Here is a 27,295-nt window from a genome sequence, read left to right as displayed (position 1 = left end):
CTATCCACACTCAAAACAGCATCTTTGTCTATCCATGCTGGCTGATACAAACCACAGGGACTATCCGCGCAATTTTCTCTATTATTATTATTATTATTATTATTATTATTATTAAAAGAAAAGAACAGGTTTGACCAATTTAAAAGGGTAGTAATATATCCAACATCTAAATTACTTCATCCACCATAAATTGTGCATCAATTGTTTGTACTGTACAATTAAATAATGCACATTTATGGTGGATGAAGTAATTTTCATGGTGCATATATCATTATCCAATTTAAAACTTAAAAGATCAAATTACCCGTCAGACTATAGGCATCGCGATGTTCTTCAGGCAAGAGTCCCCCGTAAGCATAAGGATAGGAACCTCTACTTGAAACCATGTAAATTCTCATCCTGTTTGCATCACGTCTACGAAAAAAAAAAAAAAAAAATAAAAAATTTACCTGCATCCATGAGAACCAAGTATAAAATATATATATTTTTTTGAACGGCAATTTTATTGATCAACGAAAAGGTACATTACAAACTCAAAGATGATAAGAAAAGACACCGAGCTAGAATCTAACGCTATCATCTAAATACCTCGATAATTACAAACAAAAACCTTCTAATTTACTCGACAAATACGACTAATTACATAAGAAAATTTGCGGGATATGCAACCAATCGTGCCACTCGATTTTCTTCCCTTTATACCGCTTCGCGACCCAATCATAACTTTTAACTTGAATTTCACTTAAGGCATTCGGAGGTGACCAACACGAATTTTTAATAACTTTTTGGTTTCTATTGTTCCAAATAAGATACCCGGTTGTCCATTCCACCGCTTGCCATATCTTCCGACCTACACTCGATATTTGAGACGAGAATTTCCCACCGAAAATAACATCAAAGTTTCCAAGTGAAGACGTATTCCCCCACCACCCAAGAACCTTTTCCCAAATAACCGCAACGTGTTTGCATGAAAACAAGGCATGTTCGACCCATTCAATATCATCATCACAAAGAGGACAACAGACGGAATGAAGATCAACACCTCTCTTGTCAAGTTCAACAAGGGCGGACAATCTTTTCCGACACTCTCTCCATACAAAAACTCCAACTTTCATTGGAACCAAATTATTTTTTTGAGTTGAAACATTAGAAGCACAAGGAGGGAAACAAGAAGACATGATACATGTAGTTAATTTTTGGGTAGAAAATGTACCGCATGAACTTAGCTTCCAATTCCATGTATCGTGTTTATCGGAAACCATTACCAACGATGAAATAAGACATTCTAGCTCGCACAATTCTGATCTCCATCTACCTGTTACCTCACGGCGCCAATTCCAGCGTGGCTTGCAAACAGAGCAATCCCAATACAACCTATCTGATACCGAAACAGTTTGATCCACCTCGAACCGCACCAAACGCTTGAAACGCTCCTTAAGCTTCTTGTCTTCTAACCATACATCATCCCAAACACTTGTATTCTTTCCGTTGCCAAGAACCTTTGAAAAAGAACTAGTGAACTCCACACCAAGGCTATCAATCGCGTGACCTGTTTTAACAATAAAGCTCCAAGTGGTATTAGAGACCGAACCATGAAAAACCCCACCTGAATTAAGATTCCCCGAGACCCCATAGATGCATTTGATAACCCTAACCCACAAGGAAGTAGTTTCGGTTTTAAACCTCCACCACCACTTGTCGACTAGAGCTAAATTTTTATAATTAAGAGAACCAATATTTAGACCGTCATCCGCCCAAGGACAAATGACGTCATCCAATTTAACCCTTGAGATTTTTGACACGTCACCCGCCCCACCACAAAAAAATTTACGTCTCACACTCTCTAATTTTTTTAAGCACGCTAGGAGGAGCACGGTAGAGCGAAAAGAAGTACAACGGTAAGCTACTAAGAACGGAAGTCACGAGGGTTAAACGTCCACCGAAAGACATCGCACGTGCTTTCCAATCCGATAATCTTTTTCCGAATTTATCGACAACCGGTTTCCAACTCGAAAGTTTGTTCATACGTGCCCCAATGGGCAATCCGAGATAAGTAAATGGAAAGGAGCCAATCTTACACCCGAACAAACTCGCCATAACTTCAACCTCTTTTTTATCTATACCAACCCCGAAAATATTACTCTTATTATAAATTACTTTCAAACCGGAGCATAATTCGAAACATTTAAAAAGCTTCATGAGATTCTCGATATTTTCAAAACTCCATGAACCGGAAAAAATCGTATCATCCGCATATTGAAGATGCGATATAGGGATTTTGTCTTTACCAATTTTCACACCCTTGAAAAGATTATTAGAAACCGCCGATTTTGTAAGCCAATTAAGGCCTTCCGTCGCAATAATAAAAAGAAAAGGCGATAGAGGGTCGCCTTAGTATAAAATATTTCCTTAAGGAACTGTTTAATTTCTTACATGTCAACATCTCTAACGAGTAAATGGAGGTAACAAAAAATGATTTCATCCACGGTTGGGCAAAAAAAACCGGATCCAGATCCGATCCGGTGACCCGATCTGGAACCGGACAGAAGCAGAACCGGACACAGCAAAAACCGGATCCGGATCCGAGATCCGATCCGGTTCCAACCGGATCCAGATTTTCAAGAAAACCGGATTTTTTCCGGATATAAATCGGATTTTATCCGATCCGGTTTGGATCCGGATCCGGATCCGATCCGGTTTTTCAAAAAGCTAGCCTTTTTTTTTTGCAGTTTCAGCCTTTTTTTTTTTTTGCAGTTTTTTGAGTTTTTTTTGACCATTTTAACCTCACAAAGTCCATTATAAATACATGGTAATGCTTTGGTTGAAAATGCATCAACAAACATTCTCATAATTCTTTCTAAATCACTAAATATTCTCTAATCTCTAGTCTACTTACTTATCCCATAATGGATAATTCACAAGCTTCCGTTTCCGGTTCCGCTTCCGTTGGAACATCTTCACAAGGCTACACTACGGCCGATATTGATTACAAAAAAGAAACAAAGCGAAAAGGGGACGTTTGGTCCAAATTCGAGTTGTATGTAATGAAGGATGGTGCGGAAAAAGCTCGTTGTACACAATGTATGAAGTTCATGGGTGTTTCGGGTAATACAACGTTAAGAAAACATCTTGACAAAAGTTGTAGTGCAAGGCAAGACCCGAGACAACAAACAATGCGGGCCGATGGTTCGATTTTTGAATACGATGCCGAAGCTCTTCGGCAAGATTTGTCAAGGTTTGTCATTCAACAAGCGCTTCCTTTCAACCACTTCGACAATCCAAGGCTTACGGAGCTAATTCGGAATCGACTACAATCGCGATATAGCAATGTAAGTCGTTCTACCTTAAGACGTGACGCCTTTAAATTATGGAAAAAAGCTAAAACTGAAATAATTGAAGGTTTTCGAACATATAAACATAGGGTTTCTATAACTTGTGATGTTTGGAGCGCACCACATGGAACGGCAAATTCTTAGAAGGTCCGTTATATAACGACATTGAAGAATGTATAGAGTATGAAGAAAATTTAGCGGGATTATCACCTACAACAACCGAAGAGAATTCCGACAATGAACTAAACGAAGTGGATGAAGGTGACTATGAACCGTTTGATATGGACCAAACCGAAATGAATGTATCGGGTTACCAACAAGCTTACCTTTCTCTAGTTGATGACCCCGCTTTTGAAGACTACGATCGAAGGCACCATCCTCAACGCGCTCAACAAGATAACACATTTGGGTCATTTGACGACTAAAGTATAACGGGTGATGGCCATGTCGAAGCTCGATATACTTTAGTCTTAATACATTATTGGGTGATGGCCATGCCGAAGCTCGAAATGTATTAATTATAATTGTATTGTTCGAATAAAAGTGTTTTTATTTTTATTATTGTATCGTTCGAATAAAAGTGTTATTTATATAATTGTATTGTTCGAATATTGTTATTTATATTATCTATTGTGTTGAGCACTTGAGTCTTGAGCATTATAACTTTTCTTTATACCGATTATATTATTGTTGTCAAACGTTAAAAAAATAGAACCGGTAAAAATATAATTCGCAAAATCGAATCCTAGTCCAAGAAAAATCCGAAAAAATCCGATCGAGATCCGAAAAAAAACCGGTTCCGGAAAAAAATCCGACGCCGAGAACCGGAACCGGATCCGGAACCGGTTCCGAAAAATCCGGACAAAAAAATCCGGTTTTTTTTGTGTCCGAATCCGGTTTGTGCATCTCTGGGTGTTTCAACCACCACAACGCAATGTTCAAAAGGCCCTGCATCTTGCTGCTGGGGTTGTTCGGGGGTCATTGTCTATTTGTTCGACAAACGCGTGCTAATCTCCTCATAATTGTTAAGAAACTGATCCGTAATTGAATCCGAGAGACAAGGAATTTGTGTTGGGTTTGAATTGGTAGAAGTAATAAAAGAATAAGACTTGTATTTGTTTTAGGACTTGTAAACGTTTAGGAGTCCTGTTTGTTTTAGGAGTAGGACTTGTTCTTTTGTTTCTATAAATATATATGTATCCAAGAAAAGGCAATTAGGCCTCTGCTTTTATATGCGATTGTAATCGTAAGAGTAGAGAAAAATAATAAAAAGATTTCATCCTCCTAACTTGTGCTGTTCAACTCTTACGTCCTTCTAACCATTCACCATTCTTCTTTATTCTATTATCCATATTCAATTCCATCCAACAATAAAGTACCAGACTAACCAAAACCCCATATACTACAATTTAATTTTATCTTTACGATTATACTGTGTTTATTTTTTCTTAACGGATCAGAAACTTTGTATAGAGCTTGAGTTAGAATAGATGCTAGTTTTTAGGTAGTGGATTAGTGCACATGTTGTAGCATTGGGATATATATATATATATATATATATATATATATATATATATATATATATATATATATATATATATATATACATATATACACATATATACTATGTCGCATAATAATATAAGCAGAGATTTAAAGATGGAGTTCTTTTGTGTTTTTTTTTTTTGTTTGTTTTATTCAATTAATTATATTGAGTGTATTGTATGAATGTTCCAACAGTTGTCACCTAAACATTTGAGAACAAAGAAAAGCAAAACTAAATACTTACGGTTTCTCATCATCAGTAGCACGATACAATATTTTTTGCCAATTTTTTTTTAAAGTCTGAGGACTAACCCATAATATCCAACTACATCTTGCTGACGTGAACAAAGTTTTTTCCCTTGTATGATTTGAGATTTGTGAGAGCAACTTCATCAATGGTATCAACAACCAAGAGCACCTGCAGAAAAGCCCATTAATAAATAACTAAATAAATGTTTAAACATAAATGGAAAATTGGTTGGGCAATAATAATAATAATAATAATAATAACTTTACTTGGAAATCATTTTCAAGTATGAATGGAACGAACACTCCACTCAATGCATTTAGAACAGACATGTAATATATATCCTCTTGGCCGGGTTTCATGTTTTCAACATATTCATCCAAGCTCATCATCGTTTCTACTGCTTTACTATTGTTTGAGAAGTTAAACCGTAGCAATGGGGCAAGACGCTTTTGATTTTCACCATCTTCAATACATCCCAACATCAAAAACACCCCAAATTTCTTCCAAAATTTCTCATAGTCCTAAAAAAGGATATAGAATATTCAATATTATATTAGCAGGCAACAAATGAACAACAATCATCATATCACTACAACAAAAATGTTGTTTCTTCACGCTTATTTTTTCACACTTGATACAAGCGTGAACTATTTTTAAACTTCCTTCACGCTTATGAAAGTGATTAAAAAAATAAACGCTTTTAAACGTGTATCCAAAAATCTTCACACATACAAGTGAATGCAAATATTTACACACTTAGAACCGTGCAAATATTTTCAACTTTGTTCACGTTTTTAAGTGTGATAATATAATACACGCAATTAAATGTGTACAAGCAGATTTTTAATGAATACAAACATATACACGATTAGAACTGTGAGTAAAATGTGGTGAGGTACACGATCAGAACCGTGAGTAAAATATGTTGAATTAAATCATTCTCCTACATATCATTACAATTGTTAGGGTGTAAGTTAAAATCTTATAGACCGTAGAGAGAGAATGTGTGAGAGAGAAAATCAAGAGAGAGAGAGAGTGTGAGGAATGGGGCGGCAAAGGCAGGCACGGGCGGAGGTCGAGGGCGATACAACAGCAACTATCAAGGCAACAACAACGGGTGGTTAAACCGAAACCGATTAACATCGTATATGTTCTTCAATTTTCCGGAGGATTCAAAAGTCGTGGATTTTTCACTACAACAAAAATGATGATTCTCCACGCTTATTTTTTCACGCTTGGGGTAAGCGTGTATTTTTTTTTAAAATTTTTGTACGCTTATGAATGTGCTGTAAATTATTACGCTTTTAAATGTGTTTCTAAAAATCTTCACATATATAAGTGTGTGTAAATATATACACAATTAGAACCGTGAACTAAATGAAGCGCATTACATGTTTTGAAGCGTGAAGTTTTACGGAGTATTATTTTTGAAAGATCTCACCAAAAAGTGTGTAGTTTTTTATAAGAATTAGTATTTATTAATTATTAATTAATTTAGTTTATTTAAATCCAATTTTAAACATAAATATCGTAACAATATATATGCCTAGAATCAGCTTTTCCATACCAATTTCTTCCCCCAAATCAGCTTCTCCGTATAGTAACCATTCATAGCAATTAGTAAATGTATTTTATCCATCATCTGCACACCTAACCGGACCGAAGCCCCAATTTTGCGAATTTCTCGATTGTTACATATATTATCCTTGTGACTCATGAGTTATAATGCGATTCTATTCGAGCAAACCCTAATACTTTAGGTGTTCCTTCTTTTCCGTCTAATTGAAGATTAAATACAGTGATCTCATCATCTGGCAGGTTAATCTATTAATTTGTTGATTTTTATTGCTATTAATTTGGTTAATTTTAGGTCAATTTACCAATTTATCATCTCGATAACCATTTTATGTGTGCGAAGTTTTGCAATTGATGATAATGAGTGGAATGGTGGTGATGATGGTGAAGCCTAATCGGCCTAAATGTCTCAGATGTTTTTTGAAGTTAGTACATTTTCTAAGCACTTTTTACTTGATCGATGGATTTGTATGTCTCAACGTATATGTGCATATAGTGTATGTGTTGGTTCTTACTTTAATAGCTTAACATGTGCATATAGTGTATGTGTTGGTTCTTACTTTAATAGCTTAACATGATAAAGGCTTTTGTAAATAGCATTTTGTGAGAGATTAGGCACCAGGGCCGTCTCAACAATTTGAAGGCCCTAGGCGAAAATAAAAATGGGCTCTCACACACGTTTAATTATTTAATACATATAAAAAGATAATACTTAAATTTATCAATTTGTATATATACTTACAATGCATTTAACTATTTAAAATAACAATATTACAACTTTAATTAACAATTTTTTATTTAACTAAATAGAATATTATGAGAAATATATATATATATATATATATATATATATATATATATATATATAAAAATTTGGGTCCTTCAAATTTTTTGGACCCTAGACGGTTGCCTATCTTGCCTATGTCCAAAGACGCCTCTGTTAGGCACTCAGTTATAGATAAGCTTAAGCTGTAGCATTCAAGGAACAACGGAGATTCATATGATTTTTGCTTTGTAAGAGAACAAGAAGTTTTACAAAAAATCACGTGTTCATAATGAAGTATAGATTTATCCTTATTGATTAAATTTCATGAATTAATACTGACAAAAGTATGCAGTGACATCATGTATCTTTTTGTAGCTTCATGTGCTCTAAGATATGCACAATTCAAGTATATTGAACGATATATTGATAGTTGGGTCTCTTCTTTACAACATGAGAATGTAAGAACTCACATCTCTTTCTTGACCAAATAGCATGTAGTTGAGTCATGGTACAATCTATATAACTCATTAGTTGAGTTAAACACGCCATTTTTTGATAACGTTTCTAATGTGGAATTACCAGATGGATGTACCGATGTAGGATGGTACCTGGCCACTGCCATTAAATTGTGTATGTGAGTTATTTCCTTTCATTCGACTAAACTAACACGTTCACTTACAGTTTAAAGTGGAATTCACAAAGTACCTTTGATTATGTTTTTTGAATGTTGTAGAATGCATTCACAAGTTTGCGTTTATGCAAACATTAATGTATTTAATTATTCTTTTCTTTTCATGTAGCTGTGTTGCCTTTTCCTCACGAGCATTTTTTCCTAGAGGTAAATAGATACATCCTTTTTTTACTTGTTATTATTACTTATCTATACGCTTTTAGCATAGTGGAAGAGTTTTCTAAGATATGATAACATTATAATCATTTGTAGAGATATTGGTATTGGGATGTCCAGAGAGGAGCTAATAGACTCTCTTGGAACTATTGCTCAGAGTGGTACTTCTAAGTTTTTGAATGCTCTCAAGGTACTTTCCTTTATGCTAATATGATCATGTAAATCCCGAATACGTAATTTACATCAGTTTTTTGAGTTTAAATTTTCTATTTTTTTTTTTGCTATAGGAGAACAAGGATCTTGGAAGTGATAGTAGTTTGATTGGTCAATTAGGTGTGAGGTTTTATTCGGTATTTATTGGTTGCTTAAAAGGATAACAGTAACATAATCACTTTTGAGTTATACACATTTAAAATGGATGAAACTGATACTATGTGAATTGAACGATTGATGAGTTGAATCCTGCTTTTCAATAGAAACATATCTGAATTGTGGTTAAAATTTTTGTGCAGATCAAACAAGACTCGTGAAACTACATAAAAGAGGTCTGATGCCTTCAACAAGTGCTTTTGAATCCTTCAAGATGTGAATACATACTATATATGTAACTGAATACAAAAATAATTATTATATATGGATGTTTAAATCACTATAAATAGCCACAAATGATGAGCCTGATTTGACTAGTCGTTTTACTAAAGTTTGATCTCTTTTTATGTTGTCAGATATATTTTTTTGTGTTTGAGTTTATATATCTATGTATATCTTGGTTATATATATCCACGCATGTCTGTATATATCTCCCAAATCCTCACGCTTAAGCTTGGATAATTCCCTTCAAAAGCTCACGCTTAAAAGCTTGAGTAATTGCTTTCAAAATCTCACACTTCTAAGTGTGAGTTATCACAATTAAAAACTCACAGTTTTAAGTGAGAGTTATAACCTTCAAAACCTCACAATCAAAAGCGTGAGCACTTAAGTCAGAAACTCACACCTTCAACTGTTTTAAATTTTGTTACGCCTCTTTTTCACACGGTTGGGCTAAACGTGAACTACATTAATCTACACGCTTTTAAGCTTGTGCATATGGCTAAATAAGTGTGTGTATTTGATGTGTTTGTTGTAGTGTTTGGAAGGTTTTCAAGCAATATGGGATGGTAAGAGATGTTTATGTGCCGGGAAAACGGCTTCATAACGGCAAGAAATTCGCGTTTGTTAGATTTGCTAATGTGCAAGATAGCTCCAGTTTCCTAAAATCACTAGAATCCATCAAGTTTGAAAGGTCTGAGATAAAAAATTTTATGGCAACTGAAAGGGCTCCGAAAAAACAGCAAGATGTTCCTCCTATGAATCGTCCAGATTATACCCACGGTGGATTTGATGCAGATAGGTACCAGGATGGTAGATCGTTTTCAGATGTGTTGGGTCATAAACCTGGTGACTTAAGGGACAAGATTAATGAGAGAAGGAAAAGGCAAGATGAGTGTGAGTTCGTTAGGGATAAAGCAGAAGTTGAGAAGTCAAGCAAAGTCAAGGAGATTCAAATTGATGAAGATTCATATCTTGATAACACCGAAACCCTACAGAAAGCTATAGTTGGTGAGGCAAAAAATCACGATATCTTGAAGAATCTGGATTCAATCCTAACAGCAGAAGGGTATGTCGATGTGGAAATCAAGCGTTAAGGGGGCCTTAGTATCATGCTGGTCTTTTCTTCGCTTGAAGCAGCAAAAGGGGCACTTGAAGGAGGTCATGCTCTCAATAAATGGATTCACAAAATTTGTTTGTGGGATCTCTCAAGTTGGCCCGAAGTGCGTATGGCGTGGCTATTGATTAGCGGAGTCCCCTTACCTTGTTGGAATGAACGTACCTTCTCGTCAATAGCTGAATGGTACGGTGTAGTTTACTTGTTGGAAAATTGTAAATTGACTGGAAACCAGGAATTGTTAAACGGTAGGGTGTTTGTGAAACTCAATGACCCTGACATCGTTAATGAATCATTAAAACTCAAATACAAGTCCAAATTATATTTTGTCAATGTATCTGAAGAGATTAAGGAGGTTAAGAAGGATACGTCAGAAATCGGTTTAGGTTGTCATGCAAACTGCCATGTTTGTTACAACGATTGTGATTCATCTGATTACATTGATTCGGATTCCATAGCTTCTGATGGAGATTATAGTGATAAAGATGATGAGATGTATCCTAAGGATGATGATTACAGTCTTTACAATGAGGTGTTACAAAGCGACGACGAAGAGGTGGATTGTTCAATTAATTCCGATGATGAGCTACCGGAGAAGATGAAGTTTCCGTCAAATGTCAAAGATGCTGTCATTGAAGATGAAGAGTCTGGTAACATTGGGTTTGATGCAAAAACCATTAATGATGAGGTTGTAGAAGAGACAATCGAGATTAAAAATCTTCCCAATAAAAACAATAATGATGAGGTGAACCCTAAACCCAATGGAGATGTTGAGGCGTGCGTGGAGAATGACCAATCAGAGGCGCGGGTGGAGAGTGACCAATCAGAGATGGATACTAATTCATCCAACATGGCGTCAAAACCTGATTCTTGCTGTGATGGATCACCGATTGAGCCTAAGGTAAATGGGCCTGTTTTAAAGACTAAGAAGCCCAACTGCAAGAGTGACTCTCATGGGCTTTCCTAGAACTGGATCGAACGTGGGTGAAGGCTGTGTAAATGAGGAAAACCCAACTACAAGTGGTAAGGGTAAATTGAAAACAAAATCCTCCGGCAGAAGTACGGCCGAATGCTCTTATTGTAGTGAATGCTATCTAGGGGCGATGACGAACTGTAGGGCATCCACTAGGATAATGCGTTTCAAGAACAAATCTAGGTGTGAATCTAATTGTGGTGGAAAAATTAAATGTAGAGCCTGTGGTAAACGTGGGGAAACGAAAAGCAAGAATCAAAGGCAAGGTGCATCGAAGCGTCCTACGGGCGAAAAAGTTACGAGGTCAATTGACAGTGACGAGGTGAGGAAATATGGTGAACAAATTGGTCTGAGGTGGTCAACCTCGGTCCCTCAGTAAGTTGTTTACCTCCTGTCGTTTTTTTTTAATGTTTTTAATGAAGATACTCTCATTAAATGTTCGAGGTTTTGCGGTCAAAGGGAAATTTGGGTGGGTGCGTAGCATATGTTCTAAGGAAAGGCCTTGTATTGCGGTATTACAAGAAACCAAATGTAGGCCGGTCTCGGATCAATGGGTAGAAGCTTTGTGGGGTGATTCTAATTTTGGGTACGTGCAAAAGGAGGTTGTCAGGAAATCGGGTGGGTTGTTAGTAATTTGGGATAAAAGTGAGTCCGAGGTGGAAAGTTATACGGGATGTGATTTCTTTTTGGCCATTAGAGGAAGATGGAAGAGGTCCGGTGAGGAATCAACAATCGTGAATATATATGGGCCTCATAATGACCGTAGCAAAAGGTTGATGTGGGAATTATTGGATAAACTTATTAATAGTATTAACTCTAGATGGTTGCTATGTGGGGACTTTAATGAGGTTAGGGTTAGCTCGGACCGTTTGAACTCTCAATTTCACCAAAGCCGAGCCGATAGATTTAATGAATTCATACTTGCGAATAATCTAATTGAAATTCCTATTAGCGGGAGGAAGTTTACGAGAATAAGTGATGATGGGTTGAAGTTTAGCAAGCTTGATAGGTTCTTGGTCACGGACGATTTTCTTAATATGTGGGAGGATCTTTCGATAATTGCATTGGATCGTCATCTTTCGGACCATTGTCCATTGATCCTTAGGAATAGAGTTATCGACTTTGGTCCGAAACCGTTCAAAATTTTTGATGAGTGGCTCAATTGTCAAGATGTGGATGATGTAATACGCGAAGCTTGGGAACTTCCTATTCGGGGGACTAGGAAAGATTGTTTGTTTAGGGATAAACATAAAAAAATGTGAAATCGGCCTTGAAATCTTGGAGTTACACGAAATTTGGCTCTCTTGATAATGAAATAATGGAACTAAAAAAAGAGGCAATGGATTGGGAGTTAAAAGCGGAATCTATTGCGCTTAGTGATTCGGATCGGGCATTGTGGCTTGAGTGTAGACGGAGGTGGGTGGAAAAAGAAAACATCAAAGTGGGAATGTTAAAACAAAAGGCGAGAGTTAAATGGACCCTCGATGGGGATGAAAATTCAAAATTTTTTCATGCATCAAATCGAAGGAGATATAACAAATGCAATTTTCGTGGGATTATGCTTGATGGTGTTTGGTTCGAGGACCCGGTGGTGATAAAAGAGCATGTTTTTTCTCATTTTAATAAAATCTTTTCCAATTGTGCAGTGGGTATGACAAGATTCATGGGTGGTTTGGCTCCAGGTGGGCCTGACGTCGCTGGTGGGCCAACAGACCCCTCTGCTGGGCCAGTGAGATTGGGTGGGCTCGATGGCATTGTTGAAAACAGGCCCTTTTCTTCCAATGGTGTTCGGCAACCAGAAGCTGGGTACGGGTTTCGGTTAACACTTAACAGAGGCTGAGGCAAGTGGATTGGAGGTAATGTTCTCGGAAGAAGAAATTTGGGGGGCAATAAATGAATGTGCGAGTAACAAAGCCCCCGGCCCGGATGGATTTAATATGCGTTTTTTCAAAAAAATTTGGGCAATAATTCGGCAGATTTAGTTGAGGCGGTTAATTGGTTTTGGTCAACGGGCGAAATCTTGGAGGGGTGTAATGCTTCCTTCATCACTCTTGTCCCCAAGAAGGTGGACCCGGTAAGTTTACATGAGTATAGACCAATTAGTTTGATTGGGAGCTATTACAAAATCATTGCAAAGTTGCTCTCTTTGAGGTTAAGGAAAGTGATACCGAATCTTGTAGGGTTTGAACAAAGTGCGTTTATTCGAGGTAGAAACATTATGGATAGTGCCCTTATCGCAAATGAAAGCTTTGAATTTTTGAAAAATAATCGTGTGAAGAGCATGTTGTTCAAAGTTGATTTTGAAAAGGCATTCGATTGCCTTAGTTGGGAATTTTTGGATGACATGATGGGATTTATGGGGTTTGGTGTTAAATGGAGGGGATGGATTTCTTCGTGTTTAAAAACGGCCCCTATTTCGGTCCTAGTTAATGGTTCCCTGACAAAAGAATTTAAATTAGGGAGAGGTGTAAGGCAAGGCGACCCTCTTTCGCCTTTCCTTTTCATTATTGCGGCGGAAGGTCTTAATTGGCTAACAAAATCGGCGGTGGTGAATAATCTTTATAGTGGGGTTGAAATTGGTAATAATAAAATCCCTATTTCCCATTTACAATATGCGGATGACATTATTTTTTTTGGTTCATGGAGTTTGGATAATGTTGAGAATCTTATGAAACTTCTTAAATGCTTCGAGATGTGTTCCGGATTAAAGGTTAACCACAACAAAAGTAACTTGTATGGTGTTGGTGTAGATAAGAATGAGGTCGAATTCATGGCCAATCTCTTTGGATGCAAGGTCGGCACTTCCCCCTTTATTTATCTCGGGTTGCCTATTGGTGCCAAAATGAACAAACTTGCTAGTTGGAAGCCGGTTATTAATAAGTTCGAAAAAAGATTGTCGGATTGGAAAGCACGTGCGATGTCTTTTGGTGGACGCTTAATACTCGTTTCGGTCTTAAATAGTTCAAATGACAATCGCGGGATTGATCTTCATTCGGTCCTTTGCCCTCTATGCGATAAAGTTGTGGAGACGGTCAACCATGCTTTGTAATCGTGTGATAAAGTTCGAGAAGTTTGGGTTAAAGTCCTAAATTGGTGGGGCATTAACTCATCACAACATGATATTGACAACATACTAAGTGGTGATCCTCCTCTACAATGTTCAAAAGTGGGCGAAAAGATTTGGCAAGCAATGGTATGGACTAGCACTTATCTCATATGGAAAAATAGGAATCAAAAGGTTTTCAAAAAATTGTGTTGGTCTCCGCCGGTTGCCTTAAACGATATTCAAGTTAAGAGTTATGAATGGGTCGCGGGAAGATGTAAATCTAAAAAGATCGAGTGGTTCGATTGGCTACATAATTCTCGTGTATGTGCTTTGTAATTTCATTTGAGTTTCATTTTGTGTGGCGTAGATGTTAGCATAGGATTCTAGCTCGGTATCTTTTGTATAGCATCTTGTGCGAACTTTTGTATTGTTTTGATTTATATTAATATAAAATGCCGTTCAAAAAAAAATATAAATTGACAAATTAACCAACTAAGACGATAGCCATGCGTTGATTACTCTGTTAAACAAACAACTCGATCGGCTTCATCTGAAAACGAATTCGCTAAATTAGGGTTTAATATATTCCTAATCGATTTGAAGAGTGTATCGTGAACGATTTCGTTCGTAATGGATTTGAAGCAAATTGTGCTCGTCAAATCATTCCGTTCAAAATCATAAACTGTACGAGCAGGTAGACTCGTCATTTTGCTCTTAAGATCTGTTCATATGCTCAAATATTTTTGTCAGTTCGTATCATTCAGATGGTCCTAATGTTATATGATGTTGTTAGTCACTTTTTTACTGGAGTAATGTTTACAATTCTTCCGTTTAGATGTTTATTAGCTGATAATTAGGGTTTCAAAGTTAATTCTCTTTAATTTCTTCGTGGAATTCGTATTGAAGTCTCAAATAGACTCATGTGTTGTTTGCTTATTCATATTACATTCATATTATGCCACAAATTGGTTTCAATTAGAGTATCTGTTTGTTTGTTACGGAACTTATTGCTATTGTGTTGTAAGTGTTTAAAGCAGGCATTATTTTGAATTGGAAACTTCCAGCAATGTACGACTAGAATTGTTTGAAGCTACCACGCTGTTGTTATTGCTATTGTGTATTCATACAGATATGCAGGGCATCTGGTAACCTCTGCCATGGTGAGCAATGACTCTTTTGAAAGTATTTCATCAAGTTTAGGTTATTTTCAGTTTGTATATGAATGCTTAGAGTACAAGTACACTTTCCTGATGACATTTAAACATGTAGTTGATTAATGAGAGTGATAAATAGTTACGTTTTAGGTTTCTTAGTACATGAAATTCTTTTGTGTAACCCAAATAAATTTGGTGGAATTCTAATAAGTAATTAAATTGTATGGTAAATAGTATGTAGTTTCAACCTTCATATTATTTACTTTATTAAATTGATTCATAAGTTCTTCTAAGGCATACAAGTTTTACGATTTAGTTTATTATAATGTAGTTTCTCTTTGATTTTGTTTGAGTTTGTCTTATATGATTTTCTTTTAGCTTGTTCTAAAATATGGTTGTGTTTGATTACAGGCACTTATCAGGTCTTTTGATGGCAATATCCTTACATCAAGGTCTGTGTAAATATGCCGTTAGATGATCTTACCGCAGTCACTTTAATTATGCTTCGACTTTGTTATCAATATAATTTTATCTATATCTATGCCTATCATGTGAGGTTGATATGAGGTGTATATCTTGATCTGCAAGGTATCGAATTCTGAATTGTTTTTGTTCATAATATAGTAAGAAGAAGATACATTGTGTTTTGTCTAAAAAACAAGTAAAGAAAATTAGTAAATAAAACTTGAGAGTTGACTCTTTTCGTTCTTTGTGGCAACTGAATATTTTATCTTTTGGTCACTTCCATATGACTCTGCTGTAAAACTTGGTGTTTGCAGGTGGAGTTAATGACGGACCATGGTTTCATACTTAATTGTTTACAAAAATAAACTCAACGGACGTGGCCCAATCCGGTAATACTCTGTGCTATCGAGGAAGGATCACTTGCAAATTTGGGATCCTAGAAGAAACCACAAGGATATATATCACTTAATGCCGATTATTACTCCCACATACCCTCGAATGAACTCTAACTACAATGTGTCATCTAGTACCTTACGTATAATGACTGATAAGAGAGGTCATGATATATGTGAGGTATGCTTTTCTATTAATTATTTTTATTTTTTATTATATGTTATATTTTTTTCAGAAACTAAAAGAGTTTTTGTTTATTAGTTGGTCTACTATGCTATGAAGTCAGAGTCACTTATGATTAGTTTTGACGTTAACTCGTATCTTGTTGAAACCAATGCAATGTATAGTTGACATTTACAACTCTCTTGCTGACCCATACCCAACTAGTATAGTTGACATTAACGACTCTCTTGCTGAAATATAAGTAAAGTTATAGTCCATTTTGATCCCAACACCATTTTGATTTATTACCAAAGTGATAGATTACTTTGGGTAGTAATGTAGAAATGCCTTTAAGATGAGATGCCACATTGAACTAACCTTTTGTCTTACTGTTATGGCTCTTTCTTTTGCTATTAGCCCATTCCTAGTTTAGGCTTGTATAAATAAGGTAGCCCACTCTCATAAAGGCAACAATTGGAGTTGTTCATGCCCTAGGGTAGGCCGGTATGCGACAATCACTTTCTCAAGGAATAGTCTAAGGCCGGTTAGAAAGCCATCTATCGGAAGCAAGGGGTAGTGACTTCACTTTTAGTCAAATCTTGTATTATAGAATATGCCTTTGAAATGAGATCCCACATGCTGCAAATTGAGTTTGTCATTTGCCTTATGAGTTCTTTTAATTATCATTTGTTAACTCGTTATCAAAAATTGACAGGAGGCATGTTAACTGTATCTGTGACTGAAAATGTATGCTTTTGTTTATTGAAATAGTGTTCTTATTTTTATTGGCTGTTGCAGGGTGTCTATAAATATAGAATATTTAAATCTATTCAGGGTATTGTTCTGTATTAAACTTTTCTTCCTCTTTTTGGTGATACTGAGAAGTATATACTATATACTGTGATAAATTTCATACATGTTAGTGCTATTTTTGTTTGTTTCAGAAGGCTTTAATTTGATCAAAGATGAGTACATGACTACCTATAGAGATATATCTTCATCAATGAATATGGCAGTCTGTTGGTGCTTTTTGATTTTCAAGAACTTAATATACTTTATGTATATAGATCTTAATAATAAGTGTTTCAAATTTGGATGTAACTATATCCGTATCTGTTTGTTGTCACTATAAGCCTCGTACGTTTTCATATAACGTGATCTATTATTGTGTATTTTGTGTATGAATCATATTTTGGTTTAAAACTGCAAAACAGAATATCTAGAATCATATTTTATTTTGTATATTTGCATATTCAAATTTATGGGTGATGATATATATATATATATATATATATATATATATATATATATATATATATATATATATATATATATATATATATATATATATATATATATATATAGTGGTAGGATCAAGAGGGAAGTAACCAATCGGGGGGAAGCGGGGGAAGCAAAATCTTTTTTTTTCGTTTTTTGAAAAAACTTTGTTCACGAACATTATAGATTGAATGAAAATATGAACATTTAATAAAGACACTTTGTGATAAATGTTTTTATTTTGGCGGGAAAACGCTCGAAGAACTAATATATAACAATTATCGTGTTTTTCGAGCGTATGTTGAGGTTTTAGATATTAGGGTTTATAGGGTTTAGATATTAGGATTTAGAAATTTAGGATTTAGATTTAGTGTTTAGATTTAGGATTTAGATTGAGTTTTTAACACGAACGGTTTAGAGTTTTGGGTTTGGTGTTTTGGGTTTATGGAATAAACCCAAAACACCAAACCCTAAACCCTAAACTCTAAACTCTAAATCGGGCTAAATTTTACTTCACAAAACATAAAGAAAAAAAAAACGTTAACATTCTTCACGAACAATATTATCTTGAATGTTATTTTTGTCGATCGTTTTCACGCCTAAATAATAACATTCATCACGACGTGCCTTTTCTAAATGTTCATATTTTCGTGTGATCTTGATGCCTAAAAAAAAAAAAATTCAAAAAAACGAAAAAAAGAAAAAAATTTGCTTCCCCCACTTCCCCCGATTGGTTACTTCCCCTATATAAATATATATAATTTGATAGAATCTTCAAATCCTCACGCTTGTGTACATGTCATAATCTTAGTTTCAAGTTCACACGCTTAAAAATGTGATTCATGTATTCTCTCAAATCCTCATGCTTTAACATGTGAGTAGTGTATTATAGTACTCACACTTTAAAGCATGAGGAATTCACTTAAGTTCCTCACACTTTGAAGCATGAAAAATGAATTCATAATATCACTCTTAAAAGCGTGTACATGCTATTGAAATTTGTTACGGGCAAAATTCACACGCATGCTTCAAGCGTGTAGTGTATAATTCCACATACTTCTAAGTGTGTAAATCTACTCAAATAAATGTGAATAATCAACCATTTTGTTATAGTGTATGAATAACATATAACATCAATAATAACAAATGAACAAAAAAAACATCATATGAACACCATAAAATAAGTTACAATGGAAGAGTAACTTACCTTTCGGTTTTCACCCTTGGATAGCAAAAGAATCATGTCTAATGCCTGGTGCGCCAATCGTTTCCTCATTATCCGAACCTTTTCAAATATATAAAATTGTATTAGAATACATACATATCCACATTTATTATATCATCATAATAATATAATCAAAGATGAATGAATGTCAGATTGTACTACTTAGTACTTACAATGGGGCTTTCTTGGAAAATTTCACGTAATAGAATCAACGGAAAGTCGTTAGAGTCGACAACACCTTTCACAAACCTTAGGTAATCTGGTAACTACACCAAATAATACAAGACAAACTGTGAACAACCACCATTTCATAGGTTCTAAAATATTCTCTTATCAATTATTATTAGTAGTATAGGTAAAATAAAGATTGAATTTACCAATTCTCTGTCGAAATCGCTAGAAATGAAGAGATTTTTTTCGTAGAGCCTTATATTGTTGGTTTCTATATCATCAAAAAAGTATTCCTCCATTGCAGGCAAATATAGAATTGATCTTAACTCAACCTCTTCCTGCAAATTTGATAAAAAAAAGATTTCAAAATCTCAATATTATACCATTTCTGCTACTTCAAGGTCAACACAATATTATATAAATTTATATGACCCACAGTTAAACTTTTCATGCTCAAATCATTAGATAAGTATATTTCACCTCCGTTGTTGTAAAGTGAGAAGATGCTAAAGGTTCAAAGTGCTCATTGAACGCCTTCTTGTAGAATTCATTATATTCCTCTCTTGTAACTTCCTTTGGGTTTCGAAGCTTTAATTAATTATTAATTAAACAATAAAAAGAAGAAAAAAAATTTAAGACTTATATCCTGAACATGTTGCACAATACTCATATCATATTAACACACCATTATTATTATAACATTCAACTTACCCATATTGGTGGACTCTCGTTAACAATTTTTTTGCTTCTCCTTTTGATCTGTAACAACAAAAGAGTTGATAACACAAAATTTACAATTATTCTCTCATCTTGTAACTTGCGCAGCAGCATGAACTAAGATTTACAGTTGTAAATAATAATCTCTCACCTCAACCTGTTTAAAAAAAAGTGGGTGAAGCAAATAAAGTTGACACAGATACATAACATTCATCAACAAAGAATACGGGAACATTGCATCATTAAAAAGACCAGTAAGTTTAGAATTACCTGTTTTGTGTAGCCGTTTTCTTGCCACGTGTAAATTGGAAACGAAACAACTTGTGAATGAATTTTAATGAGTCTATTAATTATATCCGGATGAGCAAAACCTTTAACATCACGCTGCAGGCAGATAAAAACATAAATTGGTGGTATTGTCATCAAAGTCTAAATAAAGATTATAAAATAAAAATAAAAAATATAATAATAATATTACTTGGTTTTGAAATAGACCTTGAGATGCAAATTAATGGAAGTTCCTCTAGGAATGAATTTGTCAGGATCAGTTTCCTCTCGGACAATGTAAGAGCTAGAATTAGCCTCTCCTTCCCAAACATACTGCTTATCAGATTTGGGACTCTTTGTTGAGACCACAACCTGTTTTATATACATATATATATATATATATATATATATATATATATATATATATATATATATATATATATATATATATATATATATATATATATATAGAGAGAGAGAGAGAGAGAGAGATTTAATCAGGTTGAGACCACAACCTGTTTTATATACATATACATACATACATATACATACATATATATATAGAGAGAGAGAGATATATTTAATCAAGAGGGAAGCACTTTTTTGGGGGGAAGTAATTTTTTTTTCATTTTTTCCGAATTTTTTTTCCAGGCATCAAGATCACATGAAAATATGAACATATAAAAAAGACATTTTGTGATGAATGTTATTATTTTGGCGGTAAAACGCTCGAAGAAAAAAATGAAAACATTCAATGCATTGAATGTTTTGATTCTGAGTTTTTTTAAGGGTTTAGAAATTAGGGTTTAGAAATTAGGGGGTTAAAAAATAGGGTTTAGATAGGGTTTAGAAATTAGGGTTTTGGGTTTAGTCCCTAAACCCAAAACCCTAAACTCTAAACCGTACGTGTTAGAAACTCAATCTAAATCCTAAATCTAAACCCTAAATCTAAACCCTAAACCCTAAATTTCTAAACCCTAGTATCTAAACCCTATAAACCCTAATATCTAAACCCAAATATCTAAACCCTAATATCTAAAACCTCAACATACGCTCGAAAAACACGATAATTGTTATATATTAATTCTTTGAGCGTTTTCCCACCAAAATAAAAACATTTTTTACAAAGTGTCTTTATTAAATGTTCATATTTTCATCCAATCTATAATGTTCGTGAACAAAGTTTTTTCAGAAAACAAAAAAAAAAAAAATTTGCTTCCCTCGATTGGTTACTTCCCCCTTGATCCTAACACTATATATATATATATATATATATATATATATATATATATATATATATATATATATATATATCTCCGGTGAAATGACCCGTGAAATCACGGGTTTGTTTAAACGAAACAATTTAATGACATGTTTTAGGTACTAAGTGAATGTAAATGCTAAACTCATTTATTTTATTAATGACCCGTTTGACTAAGAAGCTTGTCGTTGTTTTTGCAAATATATAGAGACATGTATTTTCGCATACATATGTAACGTAATTAATTTCGTAAAAAGAATCCATATTTGAATATTAATAATATAATAATTGTAATTATTATATTAAAAGTAAATAATAATAATAAAGTTCGCTCAAAGTTGAGTATTTATATTTATATATTTAATAATAATAATAATTATAATTATTAGCAATAATAAATGCCTTTTAAATTTTTTTAGAAAATTAAAATTACAATTTAGGAGAGATTAATATTTCCTTTTATAAAAGATTTCATATTATTTTATTAATTAAATTAATATATAATTATGACATTATCATTATGAAAAGTAAAAGGTAATTAGCTTAATGATGACATCATCATTTTAGAGCTTTATATATATATATATATATATATATATATATATATATATGTGTGTGTGTGTGTGTGTGTGTGTGTGTGTTTTAATCAAGAGGGAAGCACTTTTTTGGGGGAAGTAATTTTTTTTGTTTTTTTTTTTGAAATTTTTTTTTTTAAACATTAAGATCACATGAAAATATGAACATTAAAGAATGACACTTTGTGACGAATGTTATTATTTTGGCGGGAAATCGCTCAAAGAAATAAATGATAACATTCATCATGAGTAATGTTATCGTTTTGTTTTCATCTTGTGTGAAGTGTTTTTTCAAAAATTTAGCTCGATTTAGAAGTTAGGGTTTAGGGTTTAGTCCCTAAACCCAAAACCCTAAACCGTTTGTGTTAAAAATTCAATCTATACCTTATTTTCTAAACCCCAAACCCTAATTTCTAAACCCTAATTTTTAACCCCTAATTTCTAAACCCTAATTTCTAACCCCTAATTTCTAACTCAGAAGCAAAACATTCATTGCAATGAATGTTATCATTTATTTCTTCAAGCGTTTTCCCGCCAAAATAATAACATTTATCATAAAGTGTCTTTTTAAAATATTCATATTTTCATGTAATCTTAATGCTTGAAAAACAAAATTTAAAAAAAAAACGAAAAAAATTACTTCCCCAAAAAAGTGCCCTCTTGATTAACACTATATATATACATATATGTGTTTAATTCATTTATTACTAAAAGTCAACGTTGGACTACATCCGACTCATCCCAACCAACCCCATCCCCAACTTGCGACTTTTACAACCTTGAATAACAATGAACAAATTATTAATATTAATTAATAAAACTTAAAAAAAAAAAGAGAGAGGAAGTCTCCTAGACGTTTGAAACAACACACACCTTATCTGCAACCAGAAAGGCTGAATAAAATCCAAGACCAAACTGACCAATTAAATTGTTGTCTGAACCAGCAGCAGCATCTTTGCTATCCTGTCGCGTACAAAGGTTTGCATTATTAGTAAATCATTTTTAGTACTCCAATCCTGTGAGACACTATATTTAATAATAAATGATTATGCATTAAAAAACGGAATTAAATATTGTTGAGTATCTAAATAAATGGTAAAAGAAGTGTGAACATTTAAAGCTTCCAAGAACTTTGCAGCAGTTCCACTATGAGCAATTGTTCCTAGAGAATCCACAAGTTCATCGTGGGTCATACCAATACCGGAGTCCCTGAATTGAATAGGACCACATATATGTCAAAACATTATTATTATTATGTATATATATATATATATATATATATATATATATATATAACAAAAATGCTTAGCATGTGTACGTAAATCTTACGTGAGAGTAATTATTCCATTGTCTTGATCAGTTTGAATGTGTATGTCAAGTTCAGGAGCACCTTCCAAAATCAGTGGCTCAGTAACACTAAGGAACCGTACCTTGTCCAAGGCATCACTTGCATTGCTGAAATATATATATATATAGTGTTTTAATCAAGAGGGAAAAACTTTTTTTGGGGGGGAAGTAATAATTTTTCATTTTTTTTAAAAAAAAAATTCAAACATTAAGATCACATGAAAATATGAATATTTAAAAAAGACACTTTGTGATAAATGTTATTATTTTGGCGGGAAAACGCTCGAAGAAATAAATGATAACATTCAATGCAATGAATGTTTTGCTTCTGAGTCTTATTAAAGGGGTTAGAAATTAGGGTTTAGTAATTAGGGTTTAGAAATTAGGGGGTTAAAAATTAGAGTTTAGCAATTAGGGTTTAAAAATTAGGGTTTTGGGTTTAGAAATTTGGGTTTAGAGTTCAGAAATTAGGGTTCAGATTGAATTTTTAACACGAACGGTATATATATATATATATATATATATATATATATATATATATATATATATATATATATATATATATATATATATATATATAGGGTCATAATCAAGAGGGAAGCACTTTTTTGGGGGAAGGGGGAAGCAAATTATTTTTTATTATTTTTTCGTTTTTTGAAAAAACTTTGTGCACGAACATTATAGATTAGATGAAAATATGAACATGTAAAAAAGACACTTTGTGATGAATGTCATTATTTTGGCGGGAAAACGCTCGAATAAAAAAATTAAAACATTCAATGCATTGAATGTTTTGCTGCTGAGTTTATTTGCATCGTTTTGTTTTCATCTTGTGTGAAGTGTTTTTTTCGAATTTAGCCCGATTTAGAGTTTAGGGTTTAGGGTTTTGGGTTTTCGGGTTTACGGGTTTACTCCGTAAACCCTCAACCCAAAACCTTAAACCCTAAACCCTAAACTCTAAACCGTTCGTGTTAAAATATTCAATCTAAACCCTAATTTCTAAACCCTAAACCCTAATTTCTAAACCCAAAACCCTAATTTCTAAACCCTACTAGCTAAACCCTAATTTATAACCCCCTAATTTCTAAACCCTAATTTCTAACCACTTAAAAAAAAACTCAGCAGCAAAACATTCAATGCATTGAATGTTTTTATTTTTTTCTTCGAGCGTTTTCCCGCCAAAATAATGACATTCATCACAAAGTGTCTTTTTTAAATGTTCATATTTTCATCTAATCTATAATGTTCGTGAACAAAGTTTTTTCAAAAAACGAAAAAAAATTACTTCCCCCCAAAAAAGTGCTTCCCTCTTGATTAAATCTATATATATATATATATATATATATATATATATATATATATATGTATATATAAGTGTTGTTTTTAGTTACGTGATTGAGTGTTGCTCGGGGAGTACTCGGTCAAACTAAGTCAAACTCGGAAAAATAGGTCAAAACTGGGTCAACATCCGAGTACTCCTTGAAAAAAAAAAAAGTCCTGACCGAGTAGCGATTTTTGCAACCTTGACGTGATCACATTCAAGAATATCATCATGCAGATTACTAGCTAATCAACAAACACTCATCATCATGCACTCAAAATTCATAGTTTCAAACTTGCCTGATTAACTCCCGAAGGAACACCTCTTTGTTGCTATATAGACTGTTAGCAACGTGGTCCATAAGCCGTCTTACCTACATCATCAATCAATTAAATAGACATTACGATAGTGATTTATTTACTTTGAAAAAAAAAACTCAAAAAGTCTATACTAAAAAAGAGTGTAAATGCAATGTGAAAGTCCCTGATTGCACACCTCGGCTTCATACTCATACTTCTCCACAGGAACAACGACGGTAGTCTGAAAATTTGAGCCAGTCCATGATGGAATCTGCATTCTTCCCAGTTTCAAAGTCTTACTGCATTTTGCAGTTGTTGAATGCCATCTGACATCATCGAAATTCTTCTCACTACCACCCTGTTCATGTCAAGTATAATATAATCAAGACAAAACGATAAATACTTTGACCCAACTGACGCCTTATTGTCGAGAATCATATACTATTACTATTACTATATGTAGTAAAATAAAAATAATAATTTCCAAAACAATAGTATAAAACTAACAGTACATAAATACAAAATCTCCTTATCCTTGAATCATACCTAAACTATTTATATATTTTATAAACTGAAATAAAGAACAAAATATAGAGAAGAAACAAACATAATTGACTACATTTTAATTCTCCCCACACTTTTTATTCACTGTTGGAACATGCTCACAATATACTTACAACTTGCTTTGATTTAATAGAAACAAAGGAATACAAATAAAGCAATTACATATGAAAATAAATCTGCTGTTTATAACAAAAAGAGGATAACCACCTACTCAAACTGATAAAAAAAAAAAAAAAAAAAAAAAAAAAGTGCAATATCACGACTCTTTACATGCTAAGAATTCCACTAACCTATCCAAATAATAAGGAGCACTTGTTGCACTAATGAGATCATGGCTGATAACTTAAAACCCACCTGCACTCTCATCTTATTTCATTAAACTGATTCCTTGGGACAATTTATATTAGACTTTTTCACGTTTTTAACAAACTAAAACATTGGGCTTGATTTAGGGCTTTCAAGATTAAACTAACATTCACAAACAACGTACATGTATATAGTCTCAAACCACTAACTAATTTCCTAATACTCCCTCCGTCCCATTATTAAGTGTCCACTTACTTTTTGCATATAGTTTTAAAAAATTCCACTAACTTCATTTTCTACCAATCATAAATATTCTCTCTCCATAATAACCTCTTCTTATTGATTGAAATACAAAGTGGACACTTGTAATAGGACATCCCAAAATGGAAATGTAGACACTTATGGTGGGACGGAGGGAGTAATACATAACATATCATATGCTAAATAAGTGATAAACTTACAAATACGAATGGCAATGGCCGGAAAAAAACCCGTGACCCACGGGTACCCGTGCCGTGACGGGCGGGTATTTATGAAAAAATGTACCCGCAGGCACGGGTCGGGTAAAATTTTGTACCCGTTGGTAAGTCGCAAGCGGGTCGCGGGTATTTCATACCCTCGTTTGAGCTACTAATGGAGTCATGGGTATACCCGTTTAACCACATACATATACTTAATTATAATTATATATTATATAATTAAAAATTTTAATGTATTTTAAATTTTTAATAATTATTCGCGGGCGGGTAGTAGGTATTCGTGAGTAACAATTAGTTAAAGGGCATATTTGGTAAACCCGCGGGTTTATTCGTGGGTCGCGGGCACCTGCGGGTTTATTGGTGCGGGTATGGGTAGAAATATTTACCCTTGGCGGGTAAACGGGTACCCGAGGGCGGGTCGCAACCCGTGTGCGTGGCTAGCGGGTGCCATCCACAAATCGATTAATCCTAACACTTATTAGCTGAAATTTTAAAATATAATAATAAGAAAAATGAAGAATAATACCATTTCGTTGAAAGTGAGAGAATAGACGGACACTGCGGCAACGGCACGGCTGCGATGAGCGCCGTAATGGAGGAGAGAGTTGACGGAACGCCTTGATAGCCGGTGCATACTGTAATACGGTAGAAAGGAGAGGGATTGATTAAAAAGTCGTAGCAAGGGTTTTGGCAATGGCAAGGGCAAGGGTATATGTTTAAATGTGAAACATAAACTTGAAAATAGCTAGACAGCAAAATCTTAAAAGCCTAAAATTGTTTTGGGCTTGGGTCATCCTAAATCATCAAGTCTTATATATATTGGGAAATTGCCAAAAATACACTTTTTAAAAAGTTTTTAAAGAAAATACACTTTTTAAAAAAAAATTGCTAATATACATCATTGGGTAGACCAAAATTTTGGTCGACCACCATATACCTTAGTCGACCACCTCATTTTTCAAGTGGTAGACCAAGCTTCATTGTGTTCTCGGTCGACTACCGTGTAAACATGGTCGACTACCTCTCATTTTTTCATGGTCGACTACCCAACAGGAAACAACGTGGGCAACCCACGACTACCAAATACGGGACACCATTTTAAATACTGATGTGTTTATATTCTGATGGGTTAAGTATGGTTGGGTAGCCTCATTAATTTTTTTCTATTCCTTTCTTCATATTTATCTACGGAGTAGTTACAGTAGCATTCCCAGTCACCCCTCTCCTGTTAGCTTGAGCACATATATGGATATCTGTTACTCATACACAATA

At 34.1% G+C, this 27,295-nt stretch overlaps 1 pseudogene; it reads right to left on the bottom strand.

Annotated features, from left to right (window-relative positions):
- Nucleotides 1-635: 635 nt before the first annotated feature.
- LOC139860450 (heat shock protein 90-6, mitochondrial-like) lies at nucleotides 636-25,604 on the bottom strand (annotated as a pseudogene).
- Between the last annotated feature and the right edge of the window lie 1,691 nt (nucleotides 25,605-27,295).

Source organism: Rutidosis leptorrhynchoides, chromosome 7, assembly GCF_046630445.1.
Source record: "Rutidosis leptorrhynchoides isolate AG116_Rl617_1_P2 chromosome 7, CSIRO_AGI_Rlap_v1, whole genome shotgun sequence".
Classification (NCBI taxonomy): domain Eukaryota; kingdom Viridiplantae; phylum Streptophyta; class Magnoliopsida; order Asterales; family Asteraceae; genus Rutidosis; species Rutidosis leptorrhynchoides.
The sequence above is the reverse complement of the archived record's forward strand: the minus strand, read 5'-3'. Positions and strand labels throughout refer to the sequence as shown.